This window comes from Pteropus medius, unplaced genomic scaffold (assembly GCF_902729225.1).
Source record: "Pteropus medius unplaced genomic scaffold, Ma_sr-lr_union100, whole genome shotgun sequence".
NCBI lineage: Eukaryota > Metazoa > Chordata > Mammalia > Chiroptera > Pteropodidae > Pteropus > Pteropus medius.
Genome location: NW_024342473.1, coordinates 18,369,725 through 18,384,041, shown reverse-complemented (window position 1 = coordinate 18,384,041; position 14,317 = coordinate 18,369,725). Strand labels below are relative to the sequence as shown.

The 14,317-nt window shown below is 40.3% G+C and overlaps 1 pseudogene; it reads right to left on the bottom strand.

The window, feature by feature from the left end:
* Window positions 1-3,467: 3,467 nt before the first annotated feature.
* Window positions 3,468-3,591, bottom strand: LOC120604706 (uncharacterized; annotated as a pseudogene).
* Window positions 3,592-14,317: the final 10,726 nt, after the last annotated feature.

Here is a 14,317-nt window from a genome sequence, read left to right as displayed (position 1 = left end):
TCCAGTTTGTGTTAATTTCTTACAGCAGCCACAGAAAACTAATACAGACCCCCATTCCAATTTCTTTCCTCACACTAGACATCTACTTTTACGTGGTTTGATATATGGCCCGGTACAAGTTTATATACTAGTAAAATATGAATTGTTGTTTTGTGGGTGTATGCATTTTTGATCAATGTTTTTCATATTATGCTCTGGATCTTATTCTCTTTCTTTTTTTTTGTACTCAACTCTGTATATTTAAGGTCTTTCCACACTCTCATGTGTATGGCTACCGGTTAGATACACCTATCTGCTGCAGAACATTCTGTAGCATGCCTCCACCAAATATCCTTCTTCCACTCTTGTAGAATGGATATCTAGGATGCTCCCAGCTCACTGCTGTCAAACTACCACTCGAATAGAATTTAAAAATCTGCTATATCAAAAGGCAGATAACTATTGATGCGATCTTATAGAACTAGGTGGAAAAAAAAAACCAAAAAAACAAAAAACAGGTATTACAGTTGGACCAAAACTATAAGAAGATAAATAGTCAGCTCTGTAAGTGTTTTAACAGCAAGTTTAATTCTTGGGTTTTCCTGGTCCATCCTTACCTCACAAGTCCTTCTGTCCTGGCCTTCCCTCTGCCCAGAAAATTTCAGGAAATTGAAAAGTCTAACAAGTCCAGATGTCTTGCTTGACAAATTGGAATGGAAGTTAGCAGCTGTTTTCCCTGCAGCATCCTCTGGGAAGTCCACCCAACTACATGTTCCCAGCCTGCCCTTGCTTTCAAAGCTGTAATGTTCAATACAGATCCTTGAACCAAGTGGCAAGTGCCACACACAGGACGTTAGTGTAGGAAAACAGTGCAAAGGCTGGAAGGGACAGACATAGCCCCTGGGAGTAAAAGAAGCAGAAGCTATTTAGCTAAATAAATGTGGATGGGATGGGCTCAGCTGGCTCCGAGTGTATAAACAATAATGTTAAACAATTGCGCTTCAACTGAGTCCAGGAACAGACACCGTGGACTTGAGCTGATTGGAAAACACCTGGCTCGGACATTCGAAAGGACTTTTTAACAAGCGAAGTTAGAGGCAACAATCATGCAGCCTTAAAGCTGAAAAGTGTGAACTCAAACAAGCTCCATCAGAGCAAACACTTTGTCTGGAAAGGACAAAGACAATCTGTCTCAGCTCTATCACTAGTTTGCTTCAGAACTTGAGCTAAAGCCCTTTGCTTTGGTTTCCTCCTGTGTCAAGAAGAGGGTTCAAAAAATGTGGCTGTTCAAAATTAACTCAAAATATAACATAGAACTAAATGTAAGAGCTAGTTATAAAACTTCAAGAAGAAAACAGAAAAAAAATCTTTATGATCTTGAATTGTACAAAGACTTCTTAAATATGACACCAAAAGCATGATTCATAAAAGAAAAATATTTATAAATTAGACTTTTTCAAAGTAAAAAAAAAAAACTTTTGCTTTTTAAAAGACACTATTCGGAAAATTAAAATAGAAGCCAAAGGCTGAGAGAAAATATTTATAAATTATATAACTGATAAATATTATATCCAAAATATGTAAAGAACTCAAAATTCAATAATAAGATAATATCTGAATAACTATTTTACCAAAGAAGATACATGTATGGCTAATAAGCACATGAAAAGATGTTCACCATTAGACATTAGGGAATTACAAATTAAAACCACAATAAGATATCACCACATATCCACTGAAATGGCTCTAAACAAGTAGTCTGGTGATACCAGGGGCTTGCAAGGACATGAAGAAATTGGAACATTCATACACGGCAGGTGGGAGTGTAAAATGGTCACACCCCCTTTGGAAAAAATATTGGCAGTTTCTTAAAAAGATAAACATACACCTATCATACAACCCAGCAATTACACTTTTACGTATATACCCAAGAGAAATGAAAACATATGTCTACACAAAAAGTTGTATGTGAATGTTCATAGCAGCATTATTCACAATATCACAATACTGGAAACAATACAGGTGTCCATCAGCTGGTGAATGGATAAACAAAATGTGGCGTATATATACAGAGGAGTAGGAATTAAGCAATGTAAAAGAATCATACTGATACAAACAATAACATGGTTGAATCTCAAAAACATGCTATGTGAGCAAACCAAAACAAAAGGCTACATGCTGTGTGATTCCATTTATATGAAATCTGTAGTAAAGGTAAAACTACAAATACAGAAAAGAGACAATGATTACCTGGGAGCTAGGTACAGGAGAGGGGAATGACTGTAAATAGGCACTACAGGGAAATTTGGGGGTGATGAAAATGATAATAGCTTCAAAGTTGTATAAATTTCCTAAAAACCACCAACTCTACTCTTACAACAAGTGAATTTCATGGACTGTAAATCACACCTTGGTAAAACTGAAAAAAAATATATACATGGCAAAATGGAGACTCGCCATGCCCCTGAAGGTCAACACAAATTCAGGGTTTTGTTGAATACATACCACTTGTTCAACAATCTAGTTAGAAAATGCCTAAGAACAATGAATCAGGAGGTGTTAGGTTTGTGAAATTTTACACAAAATTAGGTGTGGCTTGGGTTAAGGCTACCTTGTAAAGTAGGTGGCTTTACCTCTTTTCTGTTATCCATCTTTTCCTCCAGTGGGGTACTTCTGGTCGCCACATTTACCCTTCCTGTACCCCTTGTCCTTCAGTGGTTAAGACTTAAACAGACTTGTGGTCAAACTGGCAAATGCCTTAACCTCTGAGAGATAGTTCCTTCCTCTGAAAAGTGGGGATGATCAAACCAACCCCATAATGCTGAGGGCCAGCCAGCCCACCTGAAGAAGCTGTTAGCTATTAGCTTCTCTTCCCTATTCTCCATCCCCAAACTGGCTTTCAGGAAAAGAGGGTGCTACTAGTTATTGACACCTTACAGACAATGCATTTTATTGAAGTCCTTCCCTGCAGTTGAAGCTATCCTTTTCAGAGTAAAAGAAAGCCTTTTTTTGCACTGAAGGCAAAGCCAACCTGCAGCCCTTTCTAAAAATCCCAAAATCTCTCTCCCTTGTTTTCTTTGGTTACTCACCAAAGACTCTGGAAAGAAGCCAGTTTGGAGCAGCCTGAGTGCTGTGCTCTCTGTTATGTGGTCCCAGTGAGTGTAGTGCTATTCAAGATTTGATCAGCAAACACACCCAGAATGCAAAGGACACAGCCACAGTCGCCAGAATGTTATACGCTTATATGTTATTGTTACTGGAAACAGTGGTGTAGGAAAATGCTCAGGGTGCAATACTTAAGGAGGTGCTCATCTCCGGGTGTCAGCTCTGCACTTACGTGACTCTGGGAGGGAGTGCCTCTTTAAGAGTTAAGTCCTGAAGGGCACGACCTTTAGGGGGGCACTCCCTCTCAGGGAAGCAAAATCCGCCACCCCAAAATGTGTCTCTTTGGCATGTGAATTATTTTAGGCTGATGATTTTTTTTTCAATGCCTACAGCACCTGTTCTTCCTAGGTGGTCTCCCATCCAAGTACTAACCAGGCCCGACCCTGCTTAGCTTCCAAGATTAGACGAGATAGATCAGGCACATTTCAGGGTGGCATGGCCATAGATTAGGCTGATGATTTTTAAGAAACAAAAGACTCAGGAAGTTGTTTTTGTTTTTTAACCTCCCCCTTAACTGCCCGAAATAAGTTAGATAGGGGGCCTATTCCAGGAAGAGAGCTGTCCCCAGAGAGAACTACAGAGTGTGAATCAGGTGTGGTAGACTGGGGAAGACCTGTTCACATTCCTCTGTGTCCCTTTGTCACCGCGTGGCATGGCAAACCTTTGCTCTTCCTATTTCCCATGAACTGTATCCCTCCCTCTGAAGTCCCAGACTCTTACTTTCTTCTCCTTTGCTCAGGAAGTTATATAAGCCTCAATCACCTGACTGTCTGTGGGTCTCATTTTCTTATGGAGCCCCTGTATGTATGAAATTAAATTTGATTTTCTCCTGTTAATCTGCCTCATGCCGATTTAATTCTTAGACCAGACAGAAGAACTTAGAAAGGCCAAAAAGAAAACTTTCCTCTCTAACAGCAGGCTCAGAGAGTGGATTCTTTCAAGGTGCGCCTGAAACACATCGCTTGCCTTACCTTCGTCTTGGCCCTACTTACTGTAGAGGGCCTAGGGCCAAGGCCACATGCTGATGTTATCTCATCAGCCCTGCCACAAATTAGCTGTGGGACCTTGGACAGGTCAACATCTCACTTTTTTCCTGTTCTAGCTTTATGCTTCTAGGGTGACTTTGTTCCCCTCAGCAATAAAGCAAGACAATTATGGAAATATGCATTACTTTAATCTATTAGATTTCAGCTTAAATTTCATATCTTCTCTGAAACATTTCCTGACCATGTAGAGCCTTTCTCTGTCACATTCTCTTCATGACTTGTTTTATTCACAGAGGTTAACACAGTTTATAATATACTGTTTTATTTTATGGTTTTCTATCTGTGAAGATAGTCTAGACTATGGTGCAGTAATAAACCCCTGTAAATCTCGGGAGCTTGAAACAATCAGGGTCTACTGCTTTCTCACTCCACATGTCTGTTGTGTCATCTAGGAGTCTCAGCTCAGGGATCAGGCTGATGAGCAGCCACCATGTGGAGTACTTCACTGGTCATCGTGCCAGAGGGCAAAGAGAGCTCCAGGGGACCTCACTTAACTGCTCAGCCCAGAAGGGACACACATTACTTCCAGCTATGACTCATTGGCCAGAACTAGTTGATGTCCCCACCCACTCACAAGGGACCCCTACCACTACACTCCTAACACATGCATGAAAGCAGAAAGCCAGAAAGATTTGGTGAAATGTTCTAATGACTTCTGCATTATTTATTTGGTTTTGTCTGAATCCTCTCATCAGAATGGGCCATCAGGACAGGATGGTCTGTCTCGTTCAGCATTTTACTACCCCTAAAACTAGCACTTAGTTGGTGCTTAATAACAACCTGTTGACTGGCTGACTGATTCTGGTAGTTTAGGTTTGGTGACTAAGACTGTTGGTTGAATGAATGTCAGCTCCCAGGAAACTGCTTAGTTATGAGAGGACTCAGGACCCAGCTTTCCATGTTAATTGGAATCTCCTGAAAAGGGAAGAATAATTACTCTAACTACTGTTTTTCATAATTTTCTCCTCGAGGGTCTAACTGCAGAGGCAAATAGACAAGAACCTCTGGGAGTGTGGGAGCATAGTCCAAGTAGTGATTCCAAATGAAATCTCTCTGTAATTTTATTCTTCATCTTAAAAGCTAATGTGAATTTTATATTTTGTTCCATATTATATCCATGGTCATAAAAAAAGTTTTAAAATATTTAACTGAGCTTAAATTAATTCATGCTTCAAGAACATGTGTCATACTTATCTCATGGTTTCAAGGATCCCCTAACAGCCCACTCCCAGGGTGGTATGCTCCAAGCCAGAAAGCACAGCCCCCTCCCTCCCAAAACCTCCCCACACGCCCAGGAAACAGAGCTCTAAGCCTCCCTAGACAGCTTCTGGGGCCTTAAGGCTTAAGCTCAAAGCATTAAGAACACGCTCAGAATTTTGTTTCTTTTTGGTGTCGACTCTTTTTCTCTGATGGGGATAAAATTCCTATTGTATGTGGTAATTTGTCTAATGAAATAGGAAAAGGTGATGACAAAGCCTTATTTTTTTCCCCCATAGGCTGATGGACTAAATTCTTCTAAACCAGTGTTTCTCAAATGTTATTTGTTTGTTTGTTTGTTTTTGTTTTTGTTTTTACTGAGCCCCACACTAAGTGTGTTTTATATCGCTGCCTGTAGTGGACGCTGTTGGTAGCCCCCATGCAGACTGGTGCACCTTCTCCAGCTGCTGAAGTTGGCAGCTGTCTTCTTCAGAAATTGCCCTTGGCTGAGCAGGAACTGCCTTTCCAGAAGGTTATGCACCCCTCTTCTTCAGAGCAGCCCGCAGCCAATGGCTGGTTGATGACTGACAGCAGGTTCATAAAGTTACCTCCTTGTCTCAGGCAGCACCAACTTTGGTACAATTCAAGCTTCAGAGCTCCTTAGGGGATCAAAGTTGAGAGCACACTCCTCCTCAGCTCCAACCCTGCCCCATCCAGCTCCCCTCACTGCCTTTTATTCCTGAGAGCACACTCTAAAGAGATTACACACATCCCTTTCATGAGCTCTACTGCTAGGGAATTTGACTTATGACACTACCCAACACATGCATGCACGCACACACACACGCACACATACACACACACGCACATCACACACATGCACCTGAAATAAAATTTCAAAATTAATACACTTACTTTATACTTACTTTGTGCGATGAACTCTAATATTTTCTATACTATTCTGTTTGTTTGTTTTTTTAATTGCTCATTCGTGACCCTCTAACAGGTCACAGCCTTGCACTTTGGAAAACACAGCACTAAACCTTTCCAAGTTGACCTTCTAAAGGCTGGTGTTTAGCACCTTGGCAGGTTAGGGAGAAAGTGGAGCAAAGGGACTGTCTTACTGTGCACAGTATCGAGAGTTTAGAGACATAGGACATTGATTTTCATAGGGCTGAGCCTCTTAAGGGAGCACCAAGTGTCCAGTGCCTTCTGCCAGTGAGGGTGGCCACCAACCTCCTCCACACTCCTCGCTGTTCTTCCTTCCAGCAGAAATGCACTTCTTCAGGGTTTTAGTACGAATGGGAATTCCAAGGAGATAAAGGAGTTTTTGACCTCACAGAAATGTACAAAGATGGACGTATGAGAACTTTTATTTTGGCATTGTCTGTGATGGCCAAAGCAGAAACATCCCGAATGGCCATCACTAGTGCAACCAGGTAAAGAGTAACATGTGTCCGTTAAAAATAATGAAGTAGGTATCCAAGTATAGAAAATTTTCCATGATACACTAAGTGTAAAAATTAATCGGCCCCACAGATCACCTACATAGTTCCATTTTTGTTTTTTAAAAATTAAGAAATACAAATTGTCAGTTATAAAAGTAGTTACAAGGATGTAAAGTACAGCATAGGAAATAAAGTAAATAATATCAAAATATTCAGGTGTCAGATGGGTATTAGACTTATCAGAAGATCACCACATAAGGTATATAAATGTCTAATCACTATATTATACACCTGAAACGAATATAATAGTGAATGTCAACTGTAACTGAAAAATAAATTTTAAAAATTAAAACGTTAATAAAATGCGAATTAATATGTATATAGTAACAATATGGAAAAATATACTCAAAATCTTTGCAGTAATCACCTGCAAGGGAGTGATTAGGGGAGACTTACTTTCTAAGGCATACATTTCCACAACATATTATCACAGGCATTATTTACTTTTGTAATCAGAAGAAGCAATAATTTCATTTTCAAAAAAGTAAAACACAAAAGAAGCTATAAGTGACAGCATATATTCCTGTGAAGTCACAATAGCAGCTCTTCAGCAGGTAAGGTGGGCTTTGCAAGAGCCTGAGATAGAAACCTTTTCTAGGAGTTCATGCCGGAGGCAACATGTTTGCACCAACAGGCAGAAATATTAGATAAAATACAAGTCGAGAAGATTTATAAGCCATAGCGAGGCTCAGAAACTAGCTGCACATCCCTATGTACCAGAAACAGAAAAGAAACCCCCATCAGGAAGGAGGACTGAGGCCAGGGCCTCCTCGGCCAGGTTCCGGGAGCCAGCAAAGGGGCTTCGTTGGCCCCAGCAAGGCCACAGGGATTAAAAGAGGTTGGGAGGTGGGGTTAGGGTGAGGGGAGTGCAGAGTAATGCTTACTACTGGGAATGGGAACTGGAGACTGGAGGCAGACCCTGAAAGGAAGCTAGAAAGGAAGCTAGAAAAAGCTGTCTGGAGATTTCGTTTTTGTTTTTTAAATCAGGTGTGCATCTTAAAATCAACTGGGGACTCTTTTTAAAAAATACCATTGCCCTAGATCTTTTGATTTAATTTTTAAATTTTTTCTCTTTCTCCTCCACCCCATCTCTGCTAAAAGTCTCCCTTGGAGATCTTAATAGACATCTGAGATTGACACCTCACTGAAACTTTGGGCTTATGTAGGGGTGGGAAATACATGATGCAAACTCTGTCCAGGCACTCGACCAAGCAAACAGCCAGCTTGGAGCTGAGACCTAGGGTTTCCCCATCATGACCTCAGAATGGGCATTTCTAACCATCTGAAAGGTCTGCTTTGGGACTGGAAGTCCTGGGGAGGGGGCCTAACAGCGTTCATCAGGACGAGGTAGAGACAGAGAGAGGCAGGGGAATGTCCACCCATAGGCAAATGAGCAAATTCATAGGTACATGATATATTTATATAACAGAATATTATATAATGGTGAAATTTAATAACCTAGCATTAACATGGCACCAACATGGATAACCCTCAAAACCATGGTGGTGAATTATAAAAGTAACTTGCAGCATAACATGATATGTTATGATATCATTTATTTAAATTTTAAACTATAAGGAACAAAAAGTATATATTGTTTTGTGGCTAAATACATATACACTAAATCTATAAGAATATTCATGAAAATCAAGCACATTGACTTAAGGACTGCAGTTACCTTTAGAGACAGGTAGACAAGTAATAATAAGGAGGAACAAACTTGGGTGAACCTCAAAGGCATTATTCTGTGCCTAAGAAGCCAGTGTTTAAAGGTCGCATGGTTTATGATTCCTTTTATGACACTTATGAAAAGATAAAACTAGTGATGAGAACGTTTTAGGTCAGGGAGCCATACTGGAGTTTTATGGGGCAATAGGACCCTTCTGTGTCCTGATTGTGGTGACAGTAATGTCGATCTACAATGTATTAAAATTTTTAGGACTAAAACTTACAAAGGTAGAAGAACGGTTAATTGCCAGGGGCTGGATGGAGGCTAAAATGGGAACTTCAGTTTGGGAAGATGAAAAAAGTTCTGGTGGTGATGGTTGCAGAAAAATGTAAATGTCTTAAATGCCACTGTATACATAAAAAAAAGTTAAAATAGTAAATTTCATTATGTATCTTTTACCACAATTAAAAAAAAAAAGCAAAAAAAAAATTATAGACTGGGTACAAAAAGAAGGAGAAAAAAAGCCAATTTTATTGAATTTTATTGCATGGTAATTAAAACAGAACTAAAAGAAGTAAATATTGCAAAACGTTAAGATCAATTAAAGCTACGTGACAGATAACATTCATGTCTGTTACTCAATTTTCTTCACCTTTCTGCATGTTTAAAATGTCTTAAGAAGTTTTTAATAGTTTAAGGTAGAATTAAAATTTTAGGGCAGCAAGAAGCTTTTGAGATTATTCCCTCCATATTCCTTACTTGAACAGAGAGAACTGAGTTTTCTCAGTTAAAACTCTTGACTCCAGGCCACTGTTTTATCCATGCTGATAATTTGGAACTGAAGTTTCTAATTGATAATAAAATTAGGCTTCTTCAATTTAGGAGAGCTTTTGAAATGCAAAACCCACAAAGAGTGTGCTCAACTTCCCCTAGTCCATAGGAAACAATTTCTACATAATCAGAACACCCAGCTAAGTACTCTCAAGAACAGAATTAAAATTTAATTAGCAGCTTTTTTCAAAAGAATGTTAAAACAATTTTTAAAGAAAAAATCACTAAAAGTGTCGATGTTACTCTAAGATATTCAAATTGATCTCATGAAGCATTTTAGTTTGTTTCATCTCATCTTTGCATCCACCTGTCTTTGTTCTCACCCACTCTCCTCCTTCCCTAAGTACAATTTCACGATGAATAGCTTCTGTGACCTCCTCTCACTTTGTGTCTAAAGTGAGGGTTGCTCGAATTAGAACAAAATTTCTTGAGAAAGTAATACTCTGCAAAATTCTCAGATGAAAAGGTCTTCTGCCATTGCATCTTCAGGGTTCTTGGTCGCAAGCAATGAACTGACTTCAAAGGCTAGGAAAACCAGGCCTGCATAGGTCAAGAGGAAGAAAGCCCAGCCAAGAACCCCTGCCCCGCACCCCCAACCCCCACCCAAACAGAACTCTATGTGATTCATGCTGCTTAAGATAGTGCCTTTGGTACCACTGCCACCAGTAAGTAGGATTCTCAACTTGCTGCAGCCACCATGAAGAATTTCTCAGCTGATAGAATGTCTTCTATGTCATTCCATCGAGATCGAAGGTTCTGGGCGTGGGTATCCAGTTGGCTAAGCCTAGGTCCCCAGCCCATTCTCTAGCTGTCAGGAGCTTCTTTAAAGGGAGTCTGAGCCCCACATTTCAACAACACTCACACAGCAAAGGAGTCTCCTCTTCCAAATAGGGAGAAAATTCAATGCTGAGTAGCAAAACAAGCAAGAATTATCTACCCTAATGGATTTCCATAGGCTTCTCAGTATCCACCTGCTTCCCTTAAATTCCCTTCATGGTTCCCACACCCCCTGTGCTTCCACCTAAAGCCATTGCAACTCTTCGTTGTGCAACCAAAAATATACCCACCCCCGTCGTCCCCAAAGGGACCCACAATTCAGGCAACTTTGAAAGTCCTGCTTCTACTCTTATCTCAGCACTTCTCCACCCAGCAACCAAACTGCTCCTTGTAAAATCTACAATAGATCTTGTCACTTCTCTGCCTAAAGCCTTCCAATAGCTCCCATGTCACTCAGAGAGAAAGTTACATCTTCACAATGGCTGTCGAGACCCTATGCTATTACTCCCTCCCGCCTGCTTGATCTTGTCTCCCATTGCTCTCCCTCTCATTCTGCTCCAGCACCCGCCTCCTCCCTGCCTTTCACACACACCTGCTTATTTGTGTTTCCTTCCCTCAGGTTAACACATAACTTGTTCCCTGTACTAATAGTCTTCCCAATTCCCCTTAAATAAAATAGCACCCCAATCACTCTTCCCTCACCTCATAATTAAACTCTAATTACTCCTGCTTACGTTTCCTTTATATTATCACAGCCAATGGCATTCTATGTGGTCATTTGTTTCTTGTCGATCTCTTTCTACTAGAACGTAAGTGCGACGAGTCAGGGCTTTGTTTTTCCATCACGGTGTCCTCAGAGCCGAGATCAGGGCCTGGTTGTGAGTACATACTCCATAAACATCAGTCGTTGCTGAAGTGGAAGGTGAAGTCGTCTGCTGAAAATAAAGGGCAGAAAGGAGATGGTGTCTTTGATCGAGGAGGAGTGTCGATGGAGTTTGCGAAGAGGAAACAGTTGACCAGGAAAGATGAGGCTTGTCCTAGCCATGATGAAAACGTGAGTGAGGCTGGAGATCATGTAACAAGGGCAAGGATCTGTGCTTGAGTCATTGCTTTTCTATCAGCCCCGCTCAGCCGCCTAGAGGTATGCCGAGAAGCAACGTTGCACTTATTCAGCCATATGTGCTGACCATGTGGAGAGGGCAAAGGGGACAAGAAGCAAGGGTGTTGAGATTCACCAGCGAGAAAGTCTGAAAGAATGAGCTTCGGGCTCTAAGCTGCATAAGGAGGGAAGACGAAGTGGTTAAGAATACAGATGATTACAGGTGAAGGATGGTGCTCTGTCCTAAGAAAGCTAATGGACAAACCATCCGGAAGGATTTCTCCTGAGAAGTAGAGAGCCAGGCCAGTAGGTTGGGGAGAGTGAGAGAGTTAATGCTAGCAAGCGTGGGATGGAGGGAAGGGACATCGAGTCTGAGATCTTTGAGCAAATCAGTATTGGGTGATGCATGTGGCTAGGCCGACAGGAGGCAGATGGACAATATGGTGTAATCTTTCTGAATTTTTAGGAATTATATGCTCTTCAGTTGCAAGAATATCTTTTCATTTTTTATTGTTGCTACATACACTATGATTTAGCTGAAATGATTAATTTCCCAATGATACTTAAAGATCCTTTTCATTGTTGAATTACTCAGGTATTAATACACGAGAGGATCTAATGGAAAACTTGGTGATTATGGTCGATAACACTGTATTATATAATTGAAATTTGCTAAGAGAGTAGAACTTAAACATTTTCACTAAAAAAAGTCAAATATGTGAGGTGATGGATGTATTTATTAACTAGATGGGGAAAATTCTTTCACAATGTATGTGTATGTCAAATTACTATGATATACACTTTAAATATTTTACAATTTTATTTGTCAGTTATACTTTAATAAAGCAGAAACTTAAAAAAGTATGAGAGATATTTTAACAAAAAAGGTTTACAGTATTCTTCATTCTAATTATGCTCTTATGCCCAAGACAGAGACAGATCCAACTCCTCAAGTAGGACCATTGACAGGATATTGAGTAGCTCTCTAGACTGATAGAAAAACTGGAAAGACAAACTCAGAAAGCAGAGAGGCAAGGCAGTAGGTAATGCAGCCAGAACCCAGTGTCTTCTGTGGTCATATTAGCAGTGGCTGAGGGAGTAGCAAAGATGACCCAGTGGAGAGCTGGATCTCCCCACAGTGGCTGCAATGATCTTGTACATTTCTGTTGCCTGCAAAATCAGTGTCAAGCCCAAGAATATGGAATGCCAGGCCCTCCACCACCTGGTGGCAGCCTACTTTTCCAGTTTCATCTGCCATGGCTCTATGCTCTCTCAGGTGTTTTGTCCCAGTTCAGTCCTCACTTATTCCCAAACACACCATGCCTTCATGCCTCTAAGCCTTGCCATAGGGGTTCTTCCCATGACTTCAAATGTTCCTCTGTCCCCTAGCGCCTAAATCAAACTGATGAGCTGCTACACGCACTTCAAACCTTGTTAAATGTCACCTCCTGTGCAAAGTCCTTTCCCTATTGTCCAGGTATATACCCAGGTAATATCTCTAGCACAGCCCTCATTGTGTTATTAACTATCTGTTTTTATGTTTGTCTTCTTCACTGAACTATTACCTAGCAGAGGGCAAGGTCAGTGTCTAATTAATCTTAGTTAGTTAATTGAGTTACTCTAATTAAACTAAAGGGTAGAGCCTGGTTATTTGTCCCAATGCGGAAAACGGGGCCTGGCACATTTACATGCTTAATAAATGATGAAGAAGTAGCTTACGGAATTATGTCTCCGAAAGTTGGAAAGTATCTCATGGTGCCATTTAATGGCTTCCTCTACTTTCAGGCAGGATCTACTGAAATACGATCAATCTTTTTCTTAAATCTGAGAAGTCTTTGGGCAGACATTATAATACTTCATCTCATACACATGAGGAAATCTTTTTATGCCTAATGCAAATTCTTCCTAATGCATTTTTTTCCAATTCTCTTAAATTCTCCAATTTGTGGAAAGAGAAAAGCTCTTCACTGCCACTCATACAACAACTTTAATATATACGAAAGTAGATAGGGACAGCCACACTGGGCCAGCCTATAAAGTCTTCTCTATTGGTCTGCTAGAGCTTCTATAACAAAATACCACAGACTGGCTGGGTTAAACAACAAAAATTATTTTCTCACAGTTCTGGATATTGGAAGTTCAAAATCAAAATGGCGCTAAAGTTGGTTTTCTCTGAGGCCTCTCTCCTTGACTTGCAGATGGCTGCCTTCTTATTCTCTCTTCACATGGTTGTTTCTGTGTGTGTGTGTGTGTGTGTGTACCCAGGGGGCTCTCTGTGCATGCTAATCTTTTCTCAGAAGGACATGAGTCAGATTGGATCAGGGGCTACCCTAATGCCCTTATTTTAACTTAATTAAAGGCTCTATCTCTAAATACAGTCACATTCTGAGGCTCTGGGCATTTGGGCTTCAACATATGAATTGGGGGGGGGTGGAAGGGTGAGACACAATTCAATCCATAACAGTTTCCAAACAAGCATTTTCTCTTAGTAAAACCAAAGAAAAGATTGCTTGTGGAAAGCCATGGTGCACCTTACTAATTTATTCTTTCATCTATTCTCATTCCATTAGTATTTAATGAGAGCCATTTATATAATGACATGGTCCATATAAAACCAACAGAGTGATCCTTCTAAAATATATGTCTGATTATATCTCCCTTCAGAGAGAAAGTCCTGAATGTTCACCCATACCCTTAATGAAAATGCCCAAATCCTTGCATGATTTATAAAACATTCCAAGATCTGGATTCTACACGGCTACAATTCCCTCACACGCCTTTTGTGCCAGCGAAACTAGAGTATAATGGTTCCTCAAATAAGTTACACTGAGTTACTCCTAGCTTTATGATCTCGGGCAAAAATGTATTTATTCAACAAATATTTAATCATCACTTCCTTTTTGGAGCTGTGCTAGGCCCTGGGACAGATAACAAACCCCATCAGCAAAGGTCTCCTAATATGGAGGAAATATCAGACAAGTAAACCAAAATTACAAACAATTGGTAGGCGATATAATCTAGATCTACGAAAAAAAAATGTATCAGG